Genomic DNA, 16,233 nt, shown 5'->3' on the forward strand with positions numbered 1-16,233 from the left:
GCTAGTCATCCACAGGCACTGGATTAGCCTCTCCAGCGAATAAGGCAACAACAAATGGATGGAAATCATTAAAGCTGCATAAAACAGGCCCAAGTTGGCAGCTAAATGATTTGAATAGAGGAACACCATCACATTTGATTTTCAAATCTATTGAATCCTCAATTAAATCTGGATGTTCAACTAGAGTCTACACTATACCCTGCTCAACAGCCAAAATCTCCATCTAAACGTGAATTGATTCTCAATTGCGATACGGTTCTATAAACATAAAGCCCTTTACTTTCATATCACAACAAAATAATTTCAGAAATGCAAAATACACACTTACTGTTTTAACCAGCTTTACCACAGTTGCAGCTGACAGTATTTTTCAGTGGCAACACATTTCTGGCGACCTCCTTCCGTTACACACAGGTTTTCAGAGTGTGCTAGATAGCCAATTAGCACAGGTGGTCCCTCTGCCTTCCATAAACACAAGCTGTAACATGGAGATATAGCCGTGTGGGAACATGAACAATATAAAAAGGTGTGTATCAATTTAATATTGTTTTTTGAAAATTGTTTCTCGCTGAAAGATAAGGTCCTTATGCCTCCAAAACTGTACCGCAAGCAATACGGGTTAATGTTCAGACCAAGCGCTGGGGCTCTGAACAAAAGTCCCCCGTGAAGAAGACACCTTTATCCAATGACTCTTATGTGTAATGTAATGGAACTGAGAGTCGTGATCAAGGGCTGGGTGTATGCATATGTGTGCGTGCATCTTTTGGAACTTTAAGCCCCTCTTCTCTTAGAATTACCAATAAACTACTTACTGCACCCCTGGTGAGGTTGTTTTCATTAGCCCAAGCAATTTGAGAAGATCCTGCTTCACACACTGACGACCTCTCAATCTCATCACTTGATTAACTTGAAATTGGTTGTTTTCCGTGTTAATTATCGTGGGCTACCCATACTAATAAGGCAATCAGGTCAATCAGGTGCAGCAGTCAGATGACATCATGAACAGGGGTGTATTCATTATGGAAAGTTTACAGTTTAAGAACCAAACAGGCCAAAAGTGGAGGGACCTACCTGAATTTGCGTTTTCCGTTTGGAGTAAACGGTTTCTGCTGCAGAATGTTTTGCAACAGACTAAACGTTTTGCAACAGAATCAGTCTAATGATTACACCTCAGGCTGACAGACACCTTTTTCACTAGTGTGGAAACACTTCATGCAACGTAAATCACAAAACATCATATGGCAACTTAGCCCTATAAATAGAACGCCAAATTCATGAAATTAATATAATAAACACATTTGGATATTGTCTTATCCAGATACAGAACCAGTCAAAAGTTTGGACACACTTAATTGTTGAATGATAGTGAAGACATCAAAACTATGAAAAAACACATATGGAATCATGTAGTAACCAAAAAAGTGTTAAACAAATAATAATAAGCCATTTAGGAGACGCTTTTATCCAAAGCGACTTATAGTCATGTGTGCATACATTTTTACGTATGGGTGGTCCCGGGGATCGAACCCACTACCCTGGCGTTACAAGCACCATGCTCTACCAATTGAGCTACAGAGGTCAACGTGGTCAAAATATATTTATATTTGAGGTTCTTCAAAGTAGCCATCCTTTGCCTTGATGACAACTTTGCACACTCTTGGCATTCTCTCAACCAGCTTCACCTGGAATGCATTTCAATTAACAGGTGTGCCTTGTTAAAAGTTAATTTGTGGAATTTTTTTCCTTCTTAATGCGTTTAAGCCAATCAGTTGTGTTGTGACAAGGTAGGGTTGGTATACAGAAGATAGCCCTATTTGGTAAAATACCAAGTCCATATTATGGCAAGAACAGCACAAATAAGCAAAGAGAAACGACAGTCCATCATTACTTTAAGACATGAAGGTCAGTCAATACGGAACATTTCAAGGACTTTGAAAGTTTCTTCAAGTGCAGTCGCAAAAACCATCAAGTGCTATGATGAAACTGGCTCTCATGAGGACCGCCACAGGAATGGAAGACCCCAGAGTTACCTCTGCTGCAGAGGATAAGTTCATTAGAGTTACCAGCCTCAGAAATTGCAGCCCAAATAAATGCTTCACAGAGTTCAAGTAACAGACACATCTCAACATCCCCCGAGTGGTGCAGTGGTCTAAGGCACTGCATCGCAATGCTAGCTGTGCCACTAGAGATCCTGGTTCGAATCCAGGCTCTGTCGTAGCCGGCCGTGACCGGGAGACCCATGGGGCGGCGCGCAATTGGCCCAGCGTCGTCCAGGGTAGGGGAGGGAATGGCCGGCAGGGATGTAGCTCAGTTGATAGAGCATGGCGTTTGCAACGCCAGGGTTGTGGGTTCGATTCCCACAGGGGGTATGAAAAAAATAGTATAATAATAATGTGACTAAACTGTAAGTCGCTCTGGATAAGAGTGTCTGCTAAATGACTTAAATGTAAATGTAAAACATCAACTGTTCAGAGGAGACTGCATGAATCAGGCCTTTATGGTCGAATTGCTGCAAAGAAACCAATACAAAGGACACGAAGAAGAGACTTGCTTGGGCCAAGAAACACGAGCAATGGACATTAGACCAGTGGAAATCTGTCCTTTGGCCTGAATTTGAGATTTTTGGTTCCAACCGCCGTGTCTTTGTGAGACACAGAGTAGGTGAACGGAAGATCTTGGCATGTGTGGTTCCCACCGTGAAGCATGGAGGAGGCGGTGTGATGGTGTGGGGGTGCTTTGGTGGTGACACTGTTGATGATTTATTTAGAATTCAAGGCACACTTAACCAGCATGGCTACCACAGCATTCTGCCGAGATATGCCATCCCTTCTGGTTTGCGCTTATTGGGACTATCATTTGTTTTTCAACAGGGCAATGACCCAACACACCTCCAGGCTGGGTAAGGGATATTTAACCAAGAAGGAGAGTGATGAAATGCTGCATCAGATGACCCTGCCTCCACAATCACCCTACCTCAACTCAAATGAGATGGTTTGGGATGAGACGGACCGCAGAGTGAAGGAAAAGCAGCCAACAAGAGCTCAGCATTTGTGGGAACTCCTTCAAGACTGTTGAAATAGCATTCCAGGTGAAGCTGGTTGAGAGAATGCCAATCAATCAAATTTATTTATAAAGCCCTTTTTACATCAACAGATGTCACAAAGTGCTAAACAGAAACCCAGCCTAAAACCCCAAACAGCAAGCAATGCAGATGTAGAAGCACGGTGGCTAGGAACAACTCCCTAGAAATGCAGAAACCTAGAGAGGAACCAAGCTCTGAGGGGTGGCCAGTCCCCTTCTGGCTGTGCCGGGTGGAGATTATAACAGTACCTGGCCATTAAGGCCAGATTTTTCTCCAAGATGTTCAAACGTTCAGAGATGACCAGCAGGTTCAAATAATAATCACAGTGGTTGTGGAGGTTGCAACAGGTCAGTACTTCAAGAGTAAATGTCACTTGGCTTTTCATAGCCGGGCATTTAGAGGTTAAAATAGCAGGTACGGTAGAGAGAGAGAGTTGAAAACAGCAGCTCTGGGACAAGGTAACACGTCTGGTGAACAGGTCAGGGTTCCATAGCAGAAGAGTTGAAACTGGAGCAGCAGCACGAGCAGGTGGACTGGGGACAGCAAGGAGTCATCAGGCCAGGTAGTCTTGAGGCATGGTCCTAGGGCTCAGGTCCTCCGGGAGGGGAGGGAGAGCAAGAGAATTAGAGGGAGCATACTTGAATTCACACAGGACACCGGATAAGACAGGAAAATAGCACCAGATATAACCGACTGACCCTAGCCCCCTATTGCAGCATAGATACTGGAGGCTGAGACGGGGGGGGGGGGGGGGTTGGGACAGGGGGGGTCCAACGAAAGCCCCGGACAGGGCCAACCAGGCAGGATATAACCCCACCCACTTTGCCAAAGCACAGCCCCCACACCGCCAGAGGGATATCAACAGAACACCAACCTACTACCCTGAGACAAGGCTGAGTATAGCCCACAAAGATCTCCTCCACTGCACGAGCCCGAGAGGGCGACAAACCAGACAGGAAGATCACGTCAGTGACTCAACCCACTCAAGTGACGCACCCCTCCTAGGGACAGCATGGAAAGCACCAGTAAGCCAGTGACTCAGCCCCGTAATAGGGTCAGAGGCAGAGAATCCCAATGGAGAGACGGGAATCGGCCAGGCAGAGACAGCAAGGGTGGTTTGTCGCTCAAGTGCCTTGCCGTTGACCTTCACACCCCTGGGCAAGACTACACTCAATCATAGGACCTACTGAAGAGATGAGTCTTCAGTAAAAACTTAAAGGTCAAGACCGAGTCTGCGTCTCTCACGTGGATAGGCAAATCTCACGTGGATAGGCAAGGTTCATCCTTGGGAGCAATTTCCAAATGCCTGAAGGTACCACGTTCATCTGTACAAACAATAGTACGCAAGTATAAACACCATGGGACCACGCAGCCGTCATACCGCCCAGGAAGGAGACGCGTTCTGTCTCCTAGAGATTAACGTACTTTGGTGCAAAAAGTGCAAATCAATCACAGAACAACAGCAAAGGACCTTGTGAAGATGCTGGAGGAAACAGGTACAAAAGTATCTATATCCACAGTAAAAGAGTCCTATATCGACATAACCTGAAAGGCCGCTCAGCAAGGAAGAAGCCACTGCTCCAAAACCGCCATAAAAAAGCCAGACTACGGTTGCAACTGCACATAAGGACGAAGATCGTACTTTTTGGAGAAATGTCCTCTGGTCTGATGAAACAAAAATAGAACTGTTTGGCCATAATGACCATCGTTATGTTTGGAGGAAAAAGGGCAAGCTTGCAAGCCGAAGAACACCATCCCAACCGTGAAGCATGGGGATGGCAGCATCATGCTGTGGGGGTGCTTTACTGCAGGAGGGATTGGTGCACTTCACAAAATAGATGGCATCATGAGGAAGGAACATTATGTGGATATATTGAAGCAACATCTCAAGACATCAGTCAGGGAGTTAAAGCTTGGTCGCAAATGGGTCTTCCAAATGGACAATGACCCAAAGCATACTTCCAAAGTTGTGGCAAAATGGCTTAAGGACAACAAAGTCAAGGTATTGGAGTGGCCATCACAAAGCCCTGACCTCAATCCCATAGAAAATGTGTGGGCAGAACTGAAAAAGCGTGTGCGAGCAAGGAGGCCTACAAACCTGACTCAGTTACACCAGCTCTGTCAGAAGGAATGGGCCAAAATTCCCCCAACTTATTGTGGGAAGCTTGTGGAAGGCTACCCGAAACGTTTGACCCAAATTAAACAATTTAAAGGCAATGCTACCAAATACTATTTGAGTGTATGTAAACTTCTGACCCACTGGGAATGTGATGAAATAAATAAAATCTGAAATAAATAATTCTCTCTACTATTATTCTGACATTTCACATTCTTAAAATAAAGTGGTGATTCTAACAGACCTAAGACATGGAAGTTTTACTAGGATTAAATGTCAGGAAATGTGAAAAACTGAGTTGAAATGTATTTGGCTAAGGTGTATGTAAACTTCCGACTTCAACTGTATATACTGAACAAAAATATAAACGCAACATGACACAATTTCAAAGACTTTACTGAGTTACAGTTCATATAAGGAAATCAGTCAATTGAAATACAGTGGGGAGAACAAGTATTTGATACACTGCTGATTTTGCAGGTTTTCCTACTTACAAAGCATGTAGAGGTCTGTAGTTTTTATCATAGGTACACTTCAACTGTGAGAGACGGAATCTAAAACAAAAATCCAGAAAATCACATTGTATGATTTTTAAGTAATTAATTTGCATTTTATTACATGACATAATATTGACGTATTTGATACATCAGAAAATAAGAACTTAATATTTTGTACAGAAACCTTTGTTTGCAATTACAGAGATCATATGTTTCCTGTAGGTCTTGACGAAGTTTGCATACACTGCAGCAGGGATTTTGGCCCACTCCTCCATTCTCCAGATCCTTCAGGTTTCGGGGCTGTCGCTGGGCAATATGGACTTTCAGCTCCCTCCAAAGATGTTCTATTGGGTTCAGGTCTGGAGACTGGCTAGGCCACTCCAAGACCTTGAGATGCTTCTTACGGAGCCACTCCTTAGTTGCCCTGGCTGTGTGTTTCGGGTCGTTGTCATGCTGGAAGACCCAGCCACGACCCATCTTCAATGCTCTTACTGAGGGAAGGATGTTGTTGGCCAAGATCTCGCGATACATGGCCCCATCCATCCTCCCCTCAATACGGTGCAGTCGTCCTGTCCCCTTTGCAGAAAAGCATCCCCAAAGAATGATGTTTCCACCTCCATGCTTCACGGTTGGGATGGTGTTCTTGGGGTTGTACTCATCCTTCTTCTTCCTCCAAACACGGCGAGTGGAGTTTAGACCAAAAAGCTCTATTTTTGTCTCATCAGACCACATGACCTTCTCCCATTCCTCCTCTGGATCATCCAGATGGTCATTGGCAAACTTCATTAGGCCCTAATCTATGTATTCCAAATGACTGGGAATACAGATATACATCTGTTGTCACAGATACCTTTAAAAAAAGGTAGGGGATCAGAAAACCAGTCAGTATCTGGTGTGGCCACCATTTGCCTCATGCGGCGCGACACATCTCCTTCGCATAGAGTTGATCAGGCTGTTGATTGTGGCCTGTGGAATGTTGTACCACTCCTCTTCAATGGCTGTGCGAAGTTGCTGGATATTGGCGGGAACTGGAACACGCTGTCGTACACGTCGATCCAGAGCATCCCAAATATGCTAAATCGGTGACATGTCTGGTGAGTATGCAGGCCATGGAAGAACTGGGACAACTAATAAAGACCATGATCTTAATTCTGGAGGAATTGTAGAGGTATCATTGTCTATAATTACTACCTCAACTGGCCGGTGTGATTTCTTTTTAGGAGGGTGGGAAAACCGTCAAGTTGGCCAAATCTATACGCTTATATGATTAGTTTAGACTTCTGAGATATGAATAATATTACTACACAGATCATACACGTAACGTTAGCTAGCGAGCCAGCCAGCTAACATTAGCTAGCTAACAGTACGCTTTAACTTGCAATGAAAACGACCTTCTGACAAAAATTTGAAACGTATAATATCTGAAAATGTAGCTAGCTAAACTCTCTTACCCGAATATATGGATGAACGCTTCTCCCTCTCTGTCATGAATGCCATGGCTGCCCTTAGTTTGAAGATGTAATCCAGAGACAGGTGTTTTATACAACAGCCTTCTGTGTGTTCTCTTTTCGACTCCCTCCACATATTTGCAATCAAAAGCCAGAATTTTCTCCATCTCCTTAGCTATCATACTCTGCTTCCACCGGACATTCCACTGATTTCAAAACTCAGTCCTCCAGAAAGTAGAGAGCATCTTTCAAAAAAGCTGTGTTAGAAAGGATTACCTATAAAAACAAAGAGAGTCGCACACTCCATATGTATAACATCCCAGTAATTTATTGGGTTAAAAACCACCAACTGTGCCTTCTTCAGGGTGATGCCGAAACGTTGGTATTTTTTTACCCAATACATTACTGAGAGGTTATACATATGGAGTGTGCGACTCTCTTTGTTTTTATAGCTTACAGTTTATTCACCGTTAGTCAGCACCTCTACACTAAATAATTTTCTCTGGGTTTGCGGCAGCTCATGCTTTTTATTAGAAAGGATTAACTACCATACTGAGCAGCACATGTTATAGACAGAAGCGCGCTACATGGCAGACCAATCCGAACTCATCTCTCGGCATGTCCAGCCCACCATTAACTCAGCCAATCATTGCTAGCGGGAAGGTTCTTGTCTTTTTCTGTGGCTAAACCAACTAAGCTTGTAATTTAACAATTGTATTTGTATTTACGGATGGCATACAAGTTTGTTATTAATGCACATTAAAGTTCACATGTTCCAGAAGGCATTTCTGCCAAAAAGCACATTTTGATACAAAATAAATGTTTACATTCATTTTGATACAAAATAAATGTTTACATTCAAATGCCTCTCCTGTGAAGTAGTGACAGGATACATATGCCTAGTTTCCTGAAACGAGTCACAATTGTACGCAACAGTGAAATGGGCTACTTCTAAAACTGTTGCTATAAAAAAAAACTTGTTAGAAAATAATTTGAAATTGACAAGTTGAAACAGCCTATAGATAATTAGCAGGCAGCGTGCCTTAGTTTGAGGGCAGTGCAGGTTAACTGTCCTGTTGTGTAACAATCACATTTTGGAACAGTGGTGCATTCTGACATCACATGCATAAAAAAAACCTATGCTGGGGCGACCGTTAGAGACATTTGGAACTCACACGTGAAAAGGCTAGTTCCATGTATCAAACTGTTAGTTCAGTTATATTAAAACCAGGAAAATATGGAGAGCCCATGCTGATTACAGACTCATAAGTTTAATAAATTGTGACAATAAAATAATAACAAAGCTCATAAGCAATAGAATGGCAAAAGTCTTACCAGACTTGATACATATTAATCAAACAATGTTTATTAAAAATAGACACAAACAAATACAAGAACGATTAGTTACCGGAGTGTAACTCCAGTTCTATGAGTGGAGCGGAGCCCCATAGGGGAGCTCTGCTCCTAGTGGTTTACCCTCTGCCCTAAGGCAGCAGCAGCCTGAGACAAAATTATGCACACACCTACAGCCAATAGGAGTACAGGTGTCCCTATAAGAGGGGATGCCTCCCCTCAATCAGCCTCTCGAGATATTTTTCTTCAGCGAGACTAGAGAGGGTCGGCAGGGCCTTAAGTCCTATGGGGCTCCGCTCCTCTCATAGAACTGGAGTTACACTCCGGTAACTAATCGTTCTATATCGTGGAGCTCCGCCCCATAGGGGAGCTCTGCTCCTAGTGGTTTAAGGCGGAGCGTAGCGCTCCAAAATGTACTCCCTGCCGAGCCTAACACTTCCCATCGAAACGAGAAAGTCCGGCCTAGCAATGGCTGCAACCGAGTCCCGCAGTACTGCAACTATAAACCCCTACGGGCGTCACAATATACCGCGTCATCGGTTAAAAGACCTGCCCCACCTAGTCCAATGGCAATGCCAATGACTAGTGGGCAGATCACCAGAATAGAAGCCATACTAACCTGTACTAGCAGATAGATGTGCCTCAATATCCTGTGAAAACACTACCGACCACTAATGGAATGACATCAAGTGTCACTCTACATTGTGAACGCGGTAGACCGCCTCACTCACTCAATGGAATCCCAGAGATTAGTGGGCAGGAACAAAAACATGAGTCATACTAACTGAACAAGCAGATAGATGACCTCACATTCTGTAATCAACGCATGCCTCTACTGTACTGACCCTGTCAGTCAGGATTCATGCGGACCTGATGGAAACCCTGTCCATAGTCCTGCTTTTCCCTCTCTTCCTAGCTCAAGATCTCCCTTCAGCTATGCTGAGTACAGACCGAGCCAAAGAGTTAGAAAACACATCTGTCAAAAACACGTCTTCCTAACCAAAGCGGACCTGATGGAAACCTGTGTCCACAGTCCTGCTTCTCCTCTCTTTCTTGCTCAAGATCTCCCTTCAGCCACGCTGAGTACAGATCGAGCCAGAGAATTAGAAGACATATCTAAGAGATAGAAACGGATAAATGGAGACGGCGTCGACCAGGATGCTGCTCTACAGATATCCTCTACTTCTGTTCCTCTGAAAAGGGCAGTAGAAGCCGCTACTCCACGAGTGGAGTGAGCTCTGATACCCTGAGGCAATTGCTGCCCTGCTACCTCATAAGCTGTCTCAATGCCTTCACAAAGCCAGTGAGACAACCTCTGTTTTGAAAGTGGTCTACCTAGTGCAGCCGCACCGTGACACACAAACAACTGAGGCGATGACCTAATCGCTGCTGTGCGCTCGACGTAACACGCCAAAGCGCGTACCGGGCACAGGCGATGGAGCTTTTCCTCACTCCTCTCTCTATGAGGAGGAGGAGAAAAAGCCCACAGCTCCACTGTCTGTGACCTATATGAACTCTTAATAACCTTCGGCACAAATGCCGGGTTAGGACGTAACACTGCTCTGCTCAGGTCACCATTGATGGCCAAGCAGTCAGGTCTCGTCGAAAGAGCACACAAATCACTGACCCGCTTAGCTGTAGTCAAAGCGAGCAACAGTGCTGTCTTTATAGACAGCATCTTGAGGGGTATTTGATTCAATGGCTCGAACTGCGACTTACATAGCGCTTCGAGTACCAAAGCCAAATCCCACTGAGGAAGCGTGACTCTAGGTGTTGGCCTAAGTCGCCGCATTCCTAATAGGAAGCGTTTCACTAGAGGGTGGCTAAAGACATTGTCTCTGCCAAAACCCTCATGACAAGCTGAAATCGCTGCTGCAAACACTCTAATCGTGGCAGGCGATTTTTGCTTATCAAACATGAGCTGTAGAAAAGAGAGAATACTCTCCACCTGACAGCTCATGGGGTCTACACCTTGTGTGACACACCATCGTGAAAACACGTTCCATCTACTGGCATACATCTTAGAAGTGGAACTGGCACGTGAACCCTGTATGGTCCTGATCACTGCATCAGATAACCCACGGCGCTCTAGCCTGTCCCTCTCAGCAGCCAGGCCTTCAGTGGTTGGCCGATTATGGGCAATTTCCCTATCATGCCAGCCGCCTGAGACAGCGCGTCCCGTCGATGTGGAATTGGCCAAGGTGGCGCAATCAACATCTGACTCATCTCCGCAAACCACGGAGCCCCCGGGCGATCGGGCGCTATCAGTATCACTGACAGCCCCCCTGACCTCACCCTGTCTAGCAGTGGGAGAATGCAGGACAGCGGAGGGAATGCATACAGGAGAACTCTCGGCCACGGTTGGTGCGCAAAGGCGTCCCTTCCCAGCGGCGGTTCGTCCTGTTCCCTCAGAGAGAACCACAGAGGACATTGCGCTTTCACGCGTGACGCGAATAGGTCCACCTCGGCTCTCCCGAATTGTTCCCAAATCTGGAGAACAATGTCTGGATGCAGACACCGCTCGTCGTCTCGAGGACCCCCTCTTGACATGAGGTCTGCTCCTACGTTCAAGTAGCCCGGAATGTGTGCTGCTCTCAATGAGCGAAGGTGCTCGTGAGCCCACAGCCACAATTCCTCTGCCGCCCGATGGAGAGCAGGAGACCTGACTCCTCCCTGGCGATTTATGTGGGCTACTGTGGTCCGGTTGTCTGACCAGACCAGCACATCGCGACCCCGAAGGGTAGACGCGAAGTGGGTCAGAACCAGTCGAACCGTTTCCAACTCCAGGAGGTTGATGTGACGACCTGATTGAGGCCACACACCTCCTATCGCTTGTGTCTGACATGTCCCTCCCCATCCCGTCAGGGACGCATCCGTGAATACTGGGATGTGAGAGGACACCTTTCCTATCGGGACTCCGTGCGTGAGAACGCTCGAGTTTCTCCAATAGTTTAGGTCTGCACTGAGCGAGAGGGGAACCACCACCAACCGATGACGTTGACGCAATGGGTCTAGTCTTAGTTGGGCAAACCATCGCTGCGTCCTGCACATATGCAGGAGTCCCAGCGGAACCACAGAGTGCGCTGACGACATGAGACCCAAAAGTGACATGATCGACAGCGCTGTCACCGTGTGATTCGGACGGCACTTCCTTAGGGCTAGCAACAAGGCTACCCTTCGGGGGTCCGAAATTCGAGCCCTCATCCTCACAGTGTCTATCTGTATCCCCAGGTAGATAATCTGATGAGTGGGCCAGGGCGCGCTCTTTTTCCAATTCACAGCAAACCCCAGACTTGTGAGATGCATCACTGTCTGTGTTGTGTGAGTGATCGCCAGCTCTGCTGACGGGGCGAGAACCAGTAGGTCGTCCAGGTAGGCTAGTAGCCGTATTCCCTGATGACGCAACGGTTCCAATGCCGCCTCCACACACTTGGAAAATGTGCGAGGTGCCAGGGCGTACCCAAATGGCATCCTCGTGTATTCGTACGCCACCCCTTGAAAGGCGAACCGCAGAAACTTCCTGTGACGCGGCTGAACCGGCACATGAAAGTACGCGTCCTTTAGGTCTATGCTCGTACAAAAGTCTTCTCTCTGGACACATTCCAGCAGACGTTTTGTCGTTAGCATTCGGAAGGGCCGTTTGGTTATGCTCTCGTTGAGAATGCGTAAATCCAAAATCGGCCTCACTCCCCCCGTCTTTTTGGGCACTAGGAAATAAGGCGAATATAGCCCTTTGTTCCTTTGCTCCCGGGGAACTACTGTCACCGCCTCCTTCGCCAAAAGTTCCGTAATCTCTGTCATCAGAGCGGCCACTTTGTCTGGCGTTTTCATCACCGTCTCCACCACTCCCCTGAACGGGGGTGGGGTCCGGTGGAATTGGAGAGCATAACCCTTCTGCAACGTCTGTTCTAGCCAGCGTGAGAGGGTGCAGCTTCTTCGCCACTGCCAGCAATGCAGAGAAAGTGGCTGGGCGCGAAGCTGTGGTGCATCCAGTAGGAAGGACCTGTATTCCTCTATGGCCCTTACCGCCACTGTTCCCCAACATTGAAGTGGTGGAACAGCCCAAGGTGGGCCTCCCGTGAAAGGGAGAGGAAATGCGTTCTGAGAAAGAAGGAAGAGTAGGAACGTCGGTTAAACCCGTAACCGTCGTATTCCTGCCCTCCTTGAACGCATCGCGGGTCTAAATTGCGCTGACCGAGGCCACAGCCTGCGGCAGGGCACCATCCCCAGCAAGCGATTGCATCATCTTAGGTGACTGCAATTCGCTATCAGAGCCCTTCACTACAGTACTCCTAGAAGTCTGTAGTATTAGGTCTCTATGAGGTAAAACAAGGCGGCGCCTTGATACCTTCTTAACTTTCACCTTCTGTGTGTGTTCAACTCTGCACCCCTGGTGGGTTGATTCACGCTCAGTGTGGTGAGTACTGGCTCGTTCTGTCAGGGGAGCTGATACTTTGGTTATACCCATAACGCTAGTAATCCTGCCCTCCGTGAACGTAGCATGGGTCTGAATCGCATTAACCGAGACCTTGGTCTGCGATAATGCGCCGTCCCCAGATAGCTGCTGTGTTACAATGCCTGGGGGCGCCGATACTCTGGGCACCTTGGTGACCGCGGTAATCGGGCCCTCCGTGAACGCAGCATGGGTCTGGCTCGTACTAGTGGAGACCTTAGTCTGTGCTAGTGCGCCATCCCCAAATAGCGGCTGCGTCCTCATGTCAGAATCTGACCGGGACTGCTGCCTTCTATGTAAAGCACTTCTTATACGTGAAGTGTGATGTGACGACCTGATTGAGGTCTTCTGGATACCTACTCTTAGTGCCTGTTCAGCAACGCACCCTCGGTGGGCTGAACGGCTCTTAGAGTGGTAAGGAGGAGAGGGTGAGATTTGAACGCTCTCGGACGTATTATGGAAAAGAGGCTCTTTTTTGACAAAGTCAGGTGGAGCCAACTCTTTATTAAACACATCAACAAAGGCATTTACATCAACACCCGTCCCTTCAACCGAAGGGTGGGGGGGAACAGTGGGCACGTTCGACACCATCGATGCGTCCTCCATCCTCTCCCCCGCGTCCCGTCACGTACGCCTCCTCTTGCCTCCCTTGGAGGGCCAGGTCGGCATCCTCGTCACCTCCCTCGCCGGCTGTAGTGGGGCTACCGTAGCTGCTGGGAGGGCCGAGCCCGCTCCCTTGCTGCTCGTGGCCGCCGGATGACGCTGATTACACCGCCTCGTCGTAGACCCCGGTCTACTTAGAGGGGCGGAGGTAGATGGCCTTTGGGGAGGAGGGGGGCCGAGTCGTCCTGCCAACGGCAGGTGCTTGGCCAACTGCTTCTTCTCCTCCTCTAACTTTGAAAAACGATCCGTCGCCTCTTTGACTGCGACCCCAAAGAGGCCGTCGTCAGAGAGGGGGGCGTTCAAGAGAGACGTCCTGTCTGCCTCTTTCATGGATGTCAATGACAACCAGAGGTGTCGTTCCCCGACCACCGAAGTGGCCATGGACCTCCCCGCGCAGACTTCGGACGCCTGTGTAAGGTGGAGTATGGCGCCAGAAATTCTGGACGCCTCCTCCACCTCCTCCGGTGCCATCTCTGTCTTACCCGTGGTTAAACGGGACAGAGAGGCCGCCAAGAGGGCAATGTTGTTAGCTGCTGCTACAGCTTGGGCTCCCAACCCAAAATACTTCTCCAACAGCGACGCTGTGAGTCTGTCCTTCTGGGATGGCAACGTGGCCTTCTTGGAAGAGGGCCAAGGGCTCGAACCCGGTACGAGATATGCCGCCATGGCGCTCTCTAACCTGGGGATTCCCTGACCCTGAAACCTTCCTTCCACTCTCGTGAATGGGAGATACGCTTTCACAGGCGAACGCGCCGCTAAAGGTGCCTCCCACGAGCCCTCAACGTACCTAGCCAAAGAAGGCATGGCAGGAGCCACTGGCTCTGCCGCCTTCATTGGCATGGAATAAGGACCGCCCTCCATCATATCAACCTCCGGTGCGGAGGGAAGAGGGGGCAGCCTTATTGCCAGCCGTTGAGCAGCTCTCTCAATGAGACCCGGAAAATCCGCTCTCAGAGAGGCTGCAGCGAAAGAGAGAGCTTCTGATCTCTCAGAGCTCGTATCCCCTTCGCTATAGGGACTACAAGCCCTCTCGCTCTCCAAGGGAAAGGGGGGCTTGAAAGTATGAGGGACGGGGTCCGACTGTTCCATTGGAATGCCAGACCCTTCCTCAAAATCCCTATCTTCCCCCGAGTCTGCGCCGTCGGACGACGCCTCTGAAGCAGAGGCTAGTATCGACAGCACATCCTCAAGGGGGATGTCCTCCCTGAAAAACGCCCAACGCTGCTTCCTCTCCTTTAAAGAAAGGAGGGCGCAGGAGGCGCAATTCGGGGGACTGCAGACGCCTTCCTTGGCATGCTGGGATCCCAAACACACGAAACATAGGTCGTGGTGGTCACCGGCCGCCATGGAAGTGCATCTGCACTGAGCTCTGAAAAGAGCTTTTGGGGGTGGAAAATCTCCCGGTGTGCTCATTTAGACGACGTTGATGACTGGAATATCAACAGCGTTTTTTCGTCCTGAGTCTTCGTGCTTCGTCTCTTCTTGGCTCTTCAGTCTAGTCATCCAGTCGCTGAAGAAAAAGGGAGGCTGATTGAGGGGAGGCATCCCCTCTTATAGGGACACCTGTACTCCTATTGGCTGTAGGTGTGTGCATAATTTTGTCTCAGGCTGCTGCTGCCTTAGGGCAGAGGGTAAACCACTAGGAGCAGAGCTCCCCTATGGGGCGGAGCTCCACGATATAGAACATATTTCAGTTTAATACGCTAAAAAACAAGATATAGATTCATCAATAATGGCTGTTCATAAATCGAAAAGGCTTTCGACTGTCTTGAATGGCCTTTTCTATTCAAAACTTTGGAAGCTTTCAACTTTCCAGCTGAAATAATATATGTCATAAAAAATATTATATACACTGCCTTCAGAAAGGGTTCACACCCCTTGAGTTTTTCCACATTTTGTTGACTTACAGCCTGAATATGAAATTGATTAAATTGAGATGGCCTATACACAACACCCAATAATGTCAAAGTGGAATTATGTTTTTAGAAATGTTTACAAATTAATTCAAAATGAAAATCTGAAATGTCTTGAGTTAATAAGTATCAAACCCCTTTGTTATGGCAACCCCAAATAAGTTCAGGAGTAAAAATGTGCTTATCAAGTCACAAGTTGCATGGACTCATTCTGTGTGCAATAATAGGGTTTAACGTGATTTGTTAATGACTAACTCATCTCTGTACCCCACACATACAATTATCTGTAAGGTCCCTTAGTCGAGCAGTGAATTTCAAACACAGATTCAACCACAAAGACCAGGGAGGTTTTCCAATGCCTCGCAAAGAAACTGGTCATGAACATCTTTAAAACTAAGAGCATTGTATTTGGTACAAATCATTCCGTAAGTTCTAGACCTCAGTTGAAAATCCCAAATTGTTTGCATAGTCAACTTACACACAGCTCTGACACACACACGTACCCCACCAGACATGCCACCTTCTTTGGATCTTTTCACAGTCCCCAAATCCAGAACAAATTCAAGAAAGCGTACAGTATTATATAGAGCCATTATTCAATGGGGAACTCCGTTCCATCTGATATTGCTCAAATGAACAACAAACCTGGTTTCAAAAAACAGATAAAGCAACACCTCACAAAACAACGCCTCTCCTCTATTTGACCTA

The sequence above is a fragment of the Coregonus lavaretus genome, assembly GCF_964263955.1.
Source record: "Coregonus lavaretus genome assembly, chromosome: 8".
NCBI classification, from domain to species: Eukaryota; Metazoa; Chordata; class Actinopteri; order Salmoniformes; family Salmonidae; genus Coregonus; species Coregonus lavaretus.